This window comes from Pseudopipra pipra, chromosome 12 (assembly GCF_036250125.1).
Source record: "Pseudopipra pipra isolate bDixPip1 chromosome 12, bDixPip1.hap1, whole genome shotgun sequence".
Lineage (NCBI taxonomy): Eukaryota > Metazoa > Chordata > Aves > Passeriformes > Pipridae > Pseudopipra > Pseudopipra pipra.
In genome coordinates, this window is record NC_087560.1 from 13343829 (window position 1) to 13358059 (window position 14231).

Genomic DNA, 14231 nt, shown 5'->3' on the forward strand with positions numbered 1-14231 from the left:
ACCGGGAAAACCACGGTCCTCAAGACATCGAGCTTACCCTTCGCCCGCCTCAACCCCTTACCTCTGCCTGCCCCGCACACCGCCAGCCAGGGGAGGGCTCACCGCTTGTCCTTCCTCCCTAGGCTTTGGGGCATGGGATTACTCTGCATGTCAGAGCCACTAAAGGCACAGCCCTCTGATGTTTTAATCTTCGTGTTAACTTTCCCTGCCCTCAGCGCCCTTGCCTGGCTGGAGAAAGTGATACCAAGACACCGAGCTGGAGCCGAAGCTGTGACACTCAGCAGAAGTCCCCTTCTCAGCTTTCCTTGTACCTCCTGTGCTTTGCCCCACACACCTTGCACCTTGCAGCACGTTCTCCTCCCTTTTTCCTGATTTTTTTCTCTATTTCCTTTACACTTTATCCCTGTTGAGAGTATATTCCCTAGCCCCTAAACCAGTCCCATGCCTTTGCTGTCTTCCCTTTGCTTTGCCTGTAAACTGCTATGTTGGAAGGGGTACAGAGTAATATAACTAATCCTTGAATACACTTGGATCCAGAGTGCAAAAGGAACCATCAGCTGGCTAATTTATTCTTTCTATTGCACCAAATTGTAATTTTATAAAATATTGCAAATTTTATAAAATATTTGCAAGCCCATTTTAAGAGATAAATCTTCTGTGTGGCTCTCTAATGAGCCGCCCTGGGAGTAGCCAGCATGTGATCTGCTGTAGGTCGCACCACGACGTTCCCGGGCTGTGACTGGATGAACCACCGTAACTCTTTGAACTGTGCAAATACTCTACACTCTGGGGTCCAGGCTGCAATTTTCATGGGTATTTTTTCTATCTCTTAAAAATAGATCTTCTGTAACCCCTTTATTGCAATATTCATAAAGCATTTGATGGAAATCCAAGGAAAATCCCTTCCTTTTCACAACTTTGAAGCAAACCTAAAACTTAAGGGAGCGAGAGGCCAAACCCACCCCATGTGCACGTGTTTGGGGAAGGACCAAAGACTGCCTCTGCAGAAATAGGGTGCTAAGAGGATGGAGCCCATGCTGGCATGTGTGTAGGGAGACCCAGGCTGTGAGAAGCCAAGGCTCAGCACTTCTTTGTCCTATGTGAGATCAGGAGTCATCCCCAATGTCCCCCCAAGGCTGGTAAGGATGCTGAGGTCAGGGCAGATGAGATCCAAATTGGGGTGGGTACTTCTGCAAGCCCAGGAGAGGAGGAGGAGGAGGCTGAACCCTTGTGCTCACCAGCAAAAAGCCTTTACCTGGCAGGTAAAGCCCTCTGCCTTCTGCAGGCATAGGGTGAGCTTGCTGTGGCCTACAGAGAAGCTCCTCTATGGTGCAGATAGAGAAGCTGCTCCTTGGTGCCAGACATCAACCTGCCCTGGAATTTACCCTCTGCCTGGCCTGGTGCATTTGCAGCTTCAGTTTGCAGCAGTTGCAGGCACTCAGTAACTGAGGGAAGGAGGGGATGGTCTGACCCAACTTATTTGACACAAGCTTTAGGAAAGCCTAAATCTCCTGCATGCACTTTCTCTACGGTCAGAGTTCAGCCTAGCACTGTGGGTGTCTGCAAAGATAGGACTCCATCAGGACCCTATCCCAGCCCAAGGTTGCCTTCCCTCTCCAATGCCCTGTGCAGGGAAAACATCCCACAAACTAGCATGTGGAATTATTATCACTGTTTTTTAAAAAAAACAATGCATAAATACTAGAAATTACAGCTCAGCCTCTGCTCCAAGACTTGCTCCTATGCCTCCTTGTGTCCCTACAAAGCCAGCACTGAGGTTTATAAGCTGACAAACTGCCCCGCCACAGCAATTCTGGGCGGTGGGAAGGGGAAAAAAAAAAAACCTCAAATAATGGTAAATGGATGCAGAACACTCTGCCTAATCAGATTCCTATCCCCTATTGAGGCCAGGAAGGAGGGACCCCGCTCCTCCCCTGCCCTCAGCCCAGCCTCCGCTTCACCGGCTCACACGGAGAAACTTTCTGGACAATTTAATCTCGCCAGGGTGTTACTTAGAAAAACCTTTTTCACTGTCAATTTTTTTCCCCCCTCCCTTCCACCCCTCCCTTTTTTTTTTTTCTTCCCTCCCAGCCTTGATTGAATTTTGCAAGCCCCTGATATCTTTCTTTTTTTGTAGGGATGCACGCTGCTTATGCAAATACCAGCCTTTCATACCAGCCTCCCTGGCTCAAGCCCTCCAACTTGAATGTGACCAAAAGCTGTGCTCTCCCCTGCTAACTCCTTAGCACAATTACACCTCCATTCTGCTCCAGGGGCCCGGGGAGGGGAAAAAAAAAATCATTTTAAACTAATAACACGTGCTGTTTACTTTGGATAATTACAAGGGAGCTTCGGCTTCTAAGAGCTATGAAATATTCTGTTCAGCGGGGGTGGGAGGGAGGCTCTGTGTTACGCCTACGCTGCGAGTTTTATCTCCTGGCGGAGATGCTCGCACGGCCTCTCGAGGCTCCCTCCATCTCGTGCTCATCCTCTGCACCTGGGCAAGCATTTACATTTCCTACGGAGGAACTTCCCGGCGCTTTGGGCTACAGGAGAGAGGAGAAGGCGGCTGACATTTTCCTTATCTCAAGTTACAATTTCCTGCAAGCATCAAGATAATAAAACATCGGCGATGGGCAAGATGAGTGAAATGAATGCGTCGGCTCTCCCGCGGCAGCGCAGGAAGGACCAGGGAGAAAGGACACCCGGGGGACGTGGCTGCTCCGCTGGTTCTCGTTTGCATCGTGGCCCTGACGTTATTGTCCTCCTGCCTTGTCTACTGGGGAAGTTTATGTGGAGGGCTTTTGCCGGGGCGAGGAGGAGGAGGGGAGTTTTCCCCAAAAGCACCCAGGAATCTGTCAAAAGAGGGACAGAAAAGAGAAGAAGAAGAAGAAGGGAGACAGAGAGTGGGAACGTCAAGGACCCCTGACTAATGAATAGCAAGTTTGCCCTTGAACCTCCCTGGGCTTTGCCATTCCCAGGCTCCAAACAAGGGCTGATGCATGCTTGGGCCCAGCTGCAGGGGGACTGGGCTATGGTTCATCTCAGACACTTTGACAGCCCGGGCCTTTTCCCCACATAGCTCAGACTCGCCTAACTACTCCCCTGGCAACAGCTCAGTGCAGGAACCTGCGCTGAGGCCCTGCCTGCTGCATACAGAAGTACGAGGAGGAGGAGGGGAGCCGCTGGGAGAAATTAGCTGGAGACCAGCTTAACCCATCAAATGCTGGGCAGGCATCACCAGCCCCAGTACCCTTTGCTCAGCCCCGGTACCCTCCACTCATCCCTGGGTGCTCACTGGCAATTATCCATGGTGGAGCTGGAGAGGGGCAGTGGTGGGTTAGATGTGTAGAGTCGCTGTGTATCACAAATCCCATGACCCGCTGCTTCACCATGACCCAGCCTGCTGAGACCTGGTGAGACCAAAGGTCCTCATGGTGCCAGGGATGTAGGAGGGAGCCAAAATAGCCAGCTGGAAAAGACCACCGGACACTGAGAGGAAAGGGCATGGCCTCTCCCTGGTGTGGCAGGACAGGGCATCTCTCCCTGCCAGCCAAAACGAGGGCAAGGGCTGGATGAGAGGCACAAACTTGCCCCAGCCACTCTTTCTGCATTGCAGATCAAAGGCTGGAGACAAGCTGGCCTTTGGGGTCTGCACTGAATGGCCAGAGAGAACAGGCACGAGCACCCGGTGGCTCTAAAATGCGACTCAGAAACGTTCCCACATCCCAGCCCCATATAAATCAAGGGGGGAAAAAAGGGGGAGCTCTGTCCCAGCCTCTATTTTTACAGAGCATCTTTCATGTGCAGCCCCTGAGAGAGAGGGCTTTGCCGAGCTTGTTAAGGATGGCTCCAGCGCCAGGCAGAGAGGGGGACGCACCATATGGAGAGGAGAAAAAGAAAAGGGGACACTGAAAATGGAAAATTATGCAAAGCAGGAGGAGAGGCGCTGGGGGAAAGGGGGGAGGGAGGCAGCGAGGAGGTGGGGGATGGGGAGAGGGGAGGATGGAAGGGAGCCCTGACTTGGGGGACACCATAAGCTGGCATGGGGGCAGCAGGAGGGACAGAAGTTTCCCGTGATCAGGTCAGGACAGCCGTTGGCACCCTTAGGCACTGTCACCGGAGGGCAGTTTTCCAGCCTGGCCTTTCCTGAGCAGATTTGGCACACCCCTGTGCCAGGGTGATGCCTGGCTGGACTGTGGTGGGTGCACCCTGCTTCTGGAGCCATGCCATGATGAGAGATGCAGCAAAACGGGGTCCATGGTGACCTACTTCAGAGGTGTCCTCAGGACCTCTGTTACTATGGCAATGAGGTTGCAAGCAAACATGTTTTTTGGTCAAGATTTTTGCTTTTCATCAATCACAAAAACTGGATTAGCACACCGAGGTGCCAGGGCATTGTAAGAAACAGCCCTGACCAACAGCAATGATAGCAAGGACCCAAATAGGCCCTGGATCTCAGACACCAGTGCAGTGATAGTGGATGCTTGAGTGAGTCTAAGGAGAATTCAAATGCAGTTGCCAGAGCTCTTCCCTTCCCCTTGGACCCCACAGAGTCCTGGTGCCACAGGGTGAGCTGCAGGCCCAGTATGGCATAAAGATGATGTGCAGGCATTCCAGTCCCTTGCATGTGTTATTGCCCAGCTTGTGCTCAAACTCCAGCACCTGGCCTAACACGGTGTTTGGAGAAATGACTCAGCTCTTCCCAATCCAGTTGTGGAGCTCCCTTTCTCTATCCTGGAAACCTTGTTCACCTTTTGGAAACCGCCCACCCTGTCACTGTGACAGCTTCTTTATCCCAAAACCACCCTGTGCCTCAAACTTGCAGAACTCTGCTGGTTCCCTGTCATGGGCCACATGGAGAAGCCTCCTTCTCCAGCCTATCTTTCAACCAGCATGGAAAGCCACCCAGTTGGTCCTCCAAAATCCCTGAGATTCATGCTCGTTGTTCTGTGACCTCTGCTTTGTTCCCTCCATCTCATTCCCATCTCCCCTCTGCTTTTGTTGAGAGCAGCCAGTGCTTTTCCTTCACCCTCCTCAGCATCACCCGACACCCAGGAACAGAAACTGCTCCTGGCTCCAACCTCTCCTCTGACTTGGCCCTGTCACAGACTTTGATCTCACACCTATATCTACCACATTGCTCCTTTTTTAGCTCCTTGTTTGTTGCATCAGGAAACCTTCTCTTGCTGCATCTCGAACGGATCTCTCCATTAATCCCATCTACTGTGCTTCCCCTCATTTACCATTGGTAAATTTGCCATCAGCCCTCGCAGTCGCCCTAAGCCCCCAAACCCTCATTTCAGGCAGGTATGGGGCAGATTCACATGAGGCCAGTGCACAGAGATGGGCTGGTGCAGAGACAGGCGTGGGACTGTGCCTGCAGAGATGGGCACGCTTGCCCCGGCATACACGTGTTCCTGCCTGCACATGCCAACACCTACATGTTCCTGCCCACGTTCCCGCTGCCGGATCCAAGGCTGTGGGATTTCAAGGGGAGCTCTTGTTCTCCACCAGGGCACAGGCATTATCTGAGCAACACGGCTGCAGGTTGGCATTTGGGCTGTTTGGTCTTACAGTTACCAGACTAAAAAGATGCTGTGTCCATCTAGTTTCTTCAAGAGCCATGCCCTGGAGTAAGGCTACATGTGTAGGCCAGATCCTCAGCAAAGCCCTGGAATAAGTTGTAGGCACTGAAGAGGATTCATCTAAGCAGCATACAAAAAATAATAGCAAAAAATAAAGTTCATGGGGGCACAAGGAAAAGAGAGCTTCCACCCACAGAGCAGCTGTGTGGGGCTCCAGAGACAGGCAGGCAACGTGGGAGATGTTTCAGAGCCTGCTCTCAAGATGATGCATTTGCAACCACTTCCCTTCTGCAACCACTGGAGGTAAACTGAGCTACCTGCCCTGCAGAGACACATTTTAATCCTCAGGCACAGGTGCATGTCCTGGGCTGCTTTAAGGCTGGCTGGCCACTGTGGCAGAAAGATGCAAAAATGAGATGTGCCTTCATGGGAGAGGAAGAAGAGCGATATACTCTTTCCTCACTGTCCTGACACAGGCAATAAACTGCCCCTCCACAAACAAGCCCAGCCAAAGGGGCTGTTTGGTGTTCTCACTGCAAATTCCCGCCTGCTAAGAATGGGTGCTGTGGGGGGAGCAGATGGGATTCAGCGTGTCCTTTGGATCAGGCTGGCTTCAGCTGCTGTGCTGGAAGCTGAACTGTTTCCAAGGAGGATACGGCAAGAACAATGAGTCCTGCCCAAGTGACGGTCCAAAGCGCTGGCACTTCGTCCTGATTCAACCTTGCCCCAGATTCCCGCCCTTGGCATGCATCCAGGTTTCTTTCTCCTTGACCCATCTCCATCAAAAGAAGCGCTGTTACAAGTCTCTGCTCTGAGTTTCTAGTCTACAAATAGAAGCAAACCAGCACCTGCTCCAGAGCTGAACATTTCCACTAAACCCTATTTTGATGTCTGTCCCAGCCGAAGAAATCTTTGGGGACGGTGTCACTTGTAGGAGATGTTAAATATTTCGGCCTCCAGCAACACAAGACACTGATATGATATTAAACTACACAATTGCTATATGTTCTTACACTCCTGCCTTGGCTGCAGAGATGCTCCATAAGGGCCCATCTCCAGCAAATATTTCTCTGGACAGGGAGTTGGCTGCCTTGAGTGCTGGGGCACGATGTGTTTATCGGGCAGCAAAGCTGGCCCTGCCATCTCTCCCAGGGAAGCTGTACCATGGGAGCTGCTAAAACAGCATTTCATTTCCAAACAGGGCCCCAGAGACCTCTTGTGTGAGGGATTCAACAGAGCGAGGCGTGGTAGCGCAGAACAAGGAGACACGACTCCAGGCTAAAAATAAGCCAGACCCCAGGTTGATGGACCTTATTGCTCTACACCAGGGTTCAGGCTGGCCTGTCCCCTTGAATCAGTGCCAACCTCTCCTGCGCCACCACTGATGGGGAAACGGCAAATTGGGATTTTTTCACCTCCCTCTTTCCCCCGTTTCCCTCCCCTAACTCCTTTTCCGCATCATAAGCAAAGTCCTAATAAAGCTCCCATCCCCACTGCCAGCCCTGCACCATGCTCCCAGCAGAAAAGAGATGCAAAGCCACGCTTGGAATCTGATTCCCCGGCTTTAAACGCTGCTCTGCCAGCAAAGTGCGACTTGAAAGCTCCCCTGTCACAGTTACAAAGCTCCGAACAGCCCTTCCTCGGATAATCACGCTTATCTCCAGATTAAGAAAGAGAGACCTGCAGCTGAGGCTGGTCACATGGGCTGGGATGTGGGCAAATCTCTTTTAAACAATCCCCATATAGCTGTGACCTCCACCACAGTCCAAATACACTGTCCCTCAGTCCCACTCAAAAACCAGCTCTGGAGACATGACTGAGCATGTGAGAGAAGACCAGGCTGGAGGAGGGGGTGGGAGGGAAATCAGGGAGGAGGAGTGAGAAAGCAATGGAGAAGAGGAGGGTGAGAAAGACGGAAGAAGAAATAAGTAAAGGGAGGATGTGGGAGAGGAACAGGATGTGGTGGAGAGGGAGGAAGAGTCCATGAATGGAGGGGGAGGATGATGAAGGACAGGGAGGTCTCTGCTACTCTTCCTGTTGGGGATTAGTTGTCTCTGCACTGTCCTCAGTTTAACTCTTCCCGCTCTGTCCCCGGCTGGCAGCCCAGCCCGATTACGTGACTCCAGCTGTGCCAAGCAGCCTTGGCAGGGCGAGCACGTTACCTACTTTGCTGCCACAGATTCATTAAGAGGCTTTGCTTGTGTGGGAATAGTCATCCCAACAGGGAAAGGGAAAAAAAACCCTTTGGCAGATCAACATGGCGAGGAGCTCTGACAAAGCGGTTTCCACAGCCCAGCCCAGACTTTGGGAGCAGAATTAAGGAGAGATAGGGATGTGCAAACAGGAGAGGAGGGCAGAGTGGGGGGAGATCAGCTGAAAGGGGTCCCTCAGCTCAGGGATGAGGCACCAGACAGGGAGGGAACTGCAAGCTCTTTGCCTGGTTCTTCTTTGTGATTAAAGGCCACCTTGCATCTGGGTCAGGTACGGATGACACATTTACCCTCTGCGTAAATGAAAGGTCCGAGCAACTGCAGAGTGACTTTTTCCAACAGCATGTTCCCCTCTTACATCCATCACACAATTACTTTGCAATGGAGGAGTCCAAACAGCTCTGAGACGGGCACAGAGGGAGAGTGCTGGGGCTGCACCTCTCTGAGGATGCCCATGATCTGATGGCACTGACTTGGGGCTTCCAGCCACGGCCACCGGCTGCAGCTCATGGAGGGACTGCAGTGCTGCCTCCCCGGCTGCTCATTATTCACCCTGCACAATTAGGCACCGCTGATAAGTCACATGAAATTGCCTTTGTTCTCCAACTGAAGACCTATGTTTCATGGGAGTCCCTTTTTCTTGCACATTAGTGATGAACCGCCTGCTGTACCTACTGCTGGAATGGCAGTGAGGATTTTGGGGCACTCTTTGGGCTCCCTCAGAGATGCCCCATGCAGGTCAATGGGGAGGTGTAGCCTGGCCTTGACAATGTTCCTGGACTTCTCTGAGCACAAAGCAGAGCTGCTTCTCCTGCAGCTCACTCTGCCCTGCTGGGGACTTGTCAGCTCTCCTCCAGACAGGTGGCTTTGTCACTGTCTCCATGTCACCTCCCAGCTTCTCTCCCAGTAACAGAGGAAAGCCCAGTGCAGCTGCAGAGCCAGTAGGGGAAGAGGTGTCAGCCCTTCCCAACCTGAACCCTGCTGATGTCAATGGCCACCTTACCTTGTTCATCAGGACCTTCCTTCTCCTCCCCAGCCATCCCATCAGAAAGAGTCAACCCTGCACTCTGCTGATCAGACCAAGCTATCTCCCACCCAGGCTCTCTGCAGGGCCAGCCCTGCTCTCCATCCCTTCACTGCACCAGGACCCAAGTATGGAATATAAGGCAAAGCAAATAGGAGCCAAGATGAAACTGGGTGCCACCAAACTCCACAGCAGGCAAGCTGTGCTCCAACAAAACCTCCCAAAATGACCTCAATTTCAGAGCAGCCTTGGGCCATCCCTCTTTTGGCATCTGGCAGCTGCTCAGACACAGGACCATGGGCAGAAAAGACATCTTGGCCCATTAATGAGTTTTTCCCATTCTGCTCAAGAAATGTATGTGGGCTCTTAAGTCTTGTTGATTTAAGGGAAAGGATGCAAAATTAATTTAGAAAGGAAATTAATTAGATGTGAACTGGTGTTTACATCCCTACTCATACAATGAATTCTTGCGTCAACCTACAGAATGCAGATGGATGGATGGATGGATGGATGGATGATAACAGACTCTAGGAATGACATTATGTGCTGGTCCATACGCTGGGGATGTAGAAAGACTTTTCTTTGCATTGGTAATTAATAACTCTATCCTGAGCAAATGTTGATAAATCCTTTATAGCACACGTTATCTCTGTCTCTCCAACTCCTGTTCTGCATTTCCATTTGCCTGTTTCCACTGCTCCACCCCTGGCACCCACACGCTTCACTTCCCTCCCATATTTTGTAACTGGTAGCAGATTTGACTCCCTTTCTGGAGAAGCAGGCAAGGGTTTTGTTGCTGTGGCTTTGTGTGAGTGATCGCATGTGTATGTGTGTATACAAAGATGGATATAAATCCACTGGAAATAAACACCTTTTAAGGGACTTGAGAGACAGACACCCAGGGCAGAGGAGAAGAAAGAGCCTACAGACCCTCAGCCAGACAATCAGGCAGGATGAAGAGAAAGAGCTAGTGAACCAAAAAAAGGCTCAGTTCTCTTTTAAACTCTCCATGATCTGCAAGGAAAGCAGCAGATCTCATTGCTGGGAAGCCCAGTTCTGCTGATGCAACCCTCACCCCTTCTTCTCCCAGCTCCACACAGCTCAATTACCCCGGGCTGCCAGGCTGCACTGAGCACACCCCCACCACCCTGCATCTCCCCCGCCGCTGAGACAGCTTTCGCCAATGGAAGGAGTACAAATATATTCATTGGCACCTTATCAGACATGCATGCAAAACTAATTAACATGGGGAGACATGCAAGCTGCCACCCAGCCACAAATACACACCCACGAGCATGCACACACACACGCACGCATGCACAAGGCAACCCTTGTCTAGGGGGGACATTCAAAAGGCTTTGTCACTAATTTAGGCATCTGTCTCAGTCTGGTCTGGTCCTCCTGGCTAGGCTGGAGTTGTGGTTTTTTTCCCACTCTGTTTGACAATGCTGGGAACATGCCCGGAGACCCCTCATTCAAATCACCCCTTGACAATGGTCTCATTGTGTGAGCATATAGAAAAGGGAAAGGATGGGGGAGAAGATGTGGAAGGGGGGTAAGGAATTAAAATGTGAACCCAAGGAAGTGTTTACTAACACAAGCCTCGCAGCTGCCCCGTCTCTCCTCCACCCCCTTCTTCCTCCCCTGGCCGCTCCAATGGCCCAGCTTGTCCCCGGTTCGTGGCGGGCAGCGGGAAGTCGGGACAGTGGAGCGGGAGCAGGAGCAGGGCTGCACAGAGGCGCACGGAGAGATGGCAGACTGGAGGGATGAAGCCTCAGGGCATTCAAGCCTTTGGCAGCAGGGGAGCAAGTACAGGTTAGAGAAGAGAAGATAGAGCCAGAGATGTCTTGGAGAGGATTAGGGACTTAAAATGTCCTGGGAAGGACATCTTCATGGAGGAGCAAGGGATTTATTGGTATAACCACTCCAAGGCTTTCCAGGCAGGAACAAAAAGTGTATAAACCTGGCCTCGTGGATTTAGAGAAAGCGAGCAACCTCACTGCATGGTTTGGACTGCTCTCTTTGGTGCTGCTGCCAGCCATGATATCGTGTGAGAAGAAAGGGAGGGAGCAGCAGGGTGTCGGGGCTGGGGGCTCAGGGGTTGAACCAAACTACCTTCAGGACCCCACTGTCTGCCTATTGCGAGTTATTAAATACTAGGAGAAAAAAAAACAGGAAAAAAATGCCACAATGCCCTGACCACCCCCCAGCCACGCCTGGGGAAGGAAATTGCAAAGGTACAGACGGGGAATGTGAGCCCCCAAGCCCACCGCGCTTGGCTGGCCTTGGTAGATCTGTTCAGCTGGAAATGCCCATGAGCCAGCAGGGCAAAGGGAACGGGAGCTGGGGAGGGGGAGAAGATGATGACAACGTTTTCCATATATGCAAATGCATCCGCACAAGATACCCAGAGGGAGACAAAACAAAGAGACCTCAAAGAGGCTGGCTCTGAGACCCGCACAAAGCCAGATACCTCTGTAAACCTGCGGCGTTTGCACGTGAGGACCTGCGCCATGCAAGATGTGATGCTGCCGAGAGGTTCCCCCCCATCTGAGCAGATATCAGCCCAAAGATAGCCTGATTGAGGAGCCCAGAGAAAGCTGCAAAGACAAATGCCACAATCCCACATCCTCCTACACAAACAGATGCACCTTAGGAGTACAAAACTATTCCTGTCCATCAGCTTAGTCAGAGAAGAGAAAAGCTGTGATGCAAACCCACATGAGCCCTGCTGCGGTGGGCAGAGCTAGCCCAGCTCCTCCGACATTGCTCCTGCAGCCAGATCCACCCCCTAGACCTTTGTTTGCTTTCCATAAGAGGAAAGCTAAGAGATTCCTGGACATTGCTATAAACAAGGCAGGGAAAAATGTCACACAGAAACTCGAGAACATGCATGAGGCAAAACATTTCTTTCCCACAACCACTGCAACAAAACAAGTCACCTGTGCAAACATTTCTGCTTTTAAAAAGGGAAACTACTGCCAAGTAAGCAAATCTGTGCTTTTTATCCAAACAAGTGGTTGTGAGCGGTTTTATTGCCACATTCCTGTGCCCCAATACACAGGGATAAGCACTCGACACACAGTGACACGCAGGGACTCGGGGACAGAGCTGTTGTTTTAATAGGGCAATGAAGACAGCGAATGAAATAAAACCCTACAGAGATCAGCTTGCAGGAGTCAAGGCTGAGAAAAGCTATTTGATGGTAAAGGGAAACAAGGACACTTGCGATTCTGCTCTCATTTCCATGCTGTAAATTTGGTCAGCTTTTACTGAACGCAATTAAATCATCACTTAGGATTTAACTTGGTGAAGGCGAGGACAGACCTCAGTACAAGACGCACCTACGGGCTCATCCCCTCAACTTGCTCTGCAGAGGTCAGCAGGAGTTGTGGAAAAATTGATTGAAAAAGTAAAGGAATTCATAGATCCCTGCCAATGTGGCCATTTCAAAGCCCCCTTTAGCTCAGTCTCGGTTGTTCTCTCCTTCACCAGTGATTTGCTGCTCTGCTCATAGAGCTTTGGCTGCAGGGAAGAGTCAGTACCAGCCTGGTAAGCACAAAAACTCAAAGGTATGTGGGCATCTCTTCTCCTTTGCCTCTAATAAGAGCTGAAGACCTCATCAATCCTTCAACACATCCATTCCCTGCCTCTGACAGCTGATCCTTCCTTTCCCATATCCTTACAGTCCTTGTGTGGATCCCATACAAGACCCTTGGAAGAAACCCTGCAAGACCCTCTGTTATTAAAACCTATTTGACAATTCTTTAAATTTTCCTTTATTCTAAGACAGTCCATTTCAAAGGCTTTTGCTCACCAGAGATTATAAAACTGTTTAACAATCTGAGTTTCATAAGCAACAAGTAATAAAACTCCTCACCTACTTGCACCACACAGGTAAGGTCACCTCAGGGCTGTGACCTTAAATCTATACATGCTTTTCCCCTCAGACATTGAGAGGTGTAAATCTCAATATCTCATTAAACAGATCACTCAGAACAGATTGCCTCCCAACATAACTTTTCAGCTGGCCACTACCCATGAACGGATGATTTTACATGACATTTATTCATGCAAATTGCAGAGGCTGTAGTCTGGTTACCCAGCAAGAGCGTAAAAAATTACAGTTTAGATGCATAAATGCTGGCACCATCAGAGAAGACACAATGAGACTGAAAACACATCCCTGGGTTTCACATACAGGGCAACAAAACTTAGAGCGAGTCCTTATCTGATGGAGGTTTATCAGGAACAACCCCCCCAAATGACTCAGGGGAGGCAGAGAAAGGCATGTGCAAGGCTGCAGGGGCTATGGAGAAATGAACTTCTCCTGCTGCATGTGCAGTAACCTGCCATGGGGAGAGCACACGCAACATTTTACGTCACTCACAAAGCCTACTCTGTCCAATAAAGGGGAGAAGTAAAACAAAGCATGAAATCCAGGCATAAATTAGCATCCCTCTAGTCTAGCTTTATTTGTGCTGCTGCTGCTGTGGATTAGCATCTAGCTGGCTGACAGGCTGATAGGTAGACAGAAACAGGGAGAAATAAAAAAAAGAAAAAAAAATCAGTAGGTGTCTTTTTTTCCCTATGGTTCCTGGGATGTCTGCCTTCAAAGTGCAGGCAGCATTCATCCCTTTAGGACCAGAATTCTTCCATCTTCCTGTGAGAGCAGCAGGCTCTGCAGGAAAGCAAATCCCCCTGAGATGTTTGTGCCTGCACCCTGTGGAGCCAGCACCCGTCATCTAATGCAAGCCCAGTGCGAACCCGTCACATCCTCAGCCGGCATCCCTCTGGCATCCACAGCATCCTTCTGGCATCCACAGCATCCCTATACAGAGAACCAGAGCCCTGAGAGCAGTCACGGTGTGGGGCTGGGAGACCTCGAGGATAGCACCTCGCCACAGGCACACACAGGGAGCAGACACCTCGGGATTAGCTCTGGATCATGTTCACCATCGCTTGGGGCAGCTGCTTCCTTCACTGCTTGCAGCCATGGCTGAGTTTGGTACCTGATCCCAGATGACATGACCGGGATCTCACGCCGGCATCTCCTCTCAGTTTGTGTCAGAAATGTGTCACTGCCAGCTCCTCGGGCAGGAGGACCTGCAGAGAGCTTCCATCGGGCTGACACACAGCCTCCCGCTCCTCAGGGCTGCATGGCAACATGAGTGGTCGTCACCAGAGACGTCCCTTCTCTCTGGGCTTGATCACCTTGTGCCCACACACCCTTTCCAAGCACAGCCACGAAGGCACAGCACCAAAGAGGCGCCAGTCCAGTCCTTCCCAAACCAGACAGCCCTGCCAAAGGACATGTTTCTGCCCTAGCAACTTGGGGCAGCAGAGAGGAGCTGGGATGCTTCTCAACATGGCTCTTGTGCCCAAACTGGGGGAACAACAGCAGCAAAA

General features: G+C 51.0%; 1 long non-coding RNA gene across 4 annotated transcripts in view; it reads right to left on the reverse strand.

Annotated features, from left to right (window-relative positions):
• The window catches only part of LOC135420975 (uncharacterized), a 40317-nt gene that overhangs the window by 798 nt on the left and 25288 nt on the right, over window positions 1–14231 (reverse strand). The window lies entirely within an intron of this gene.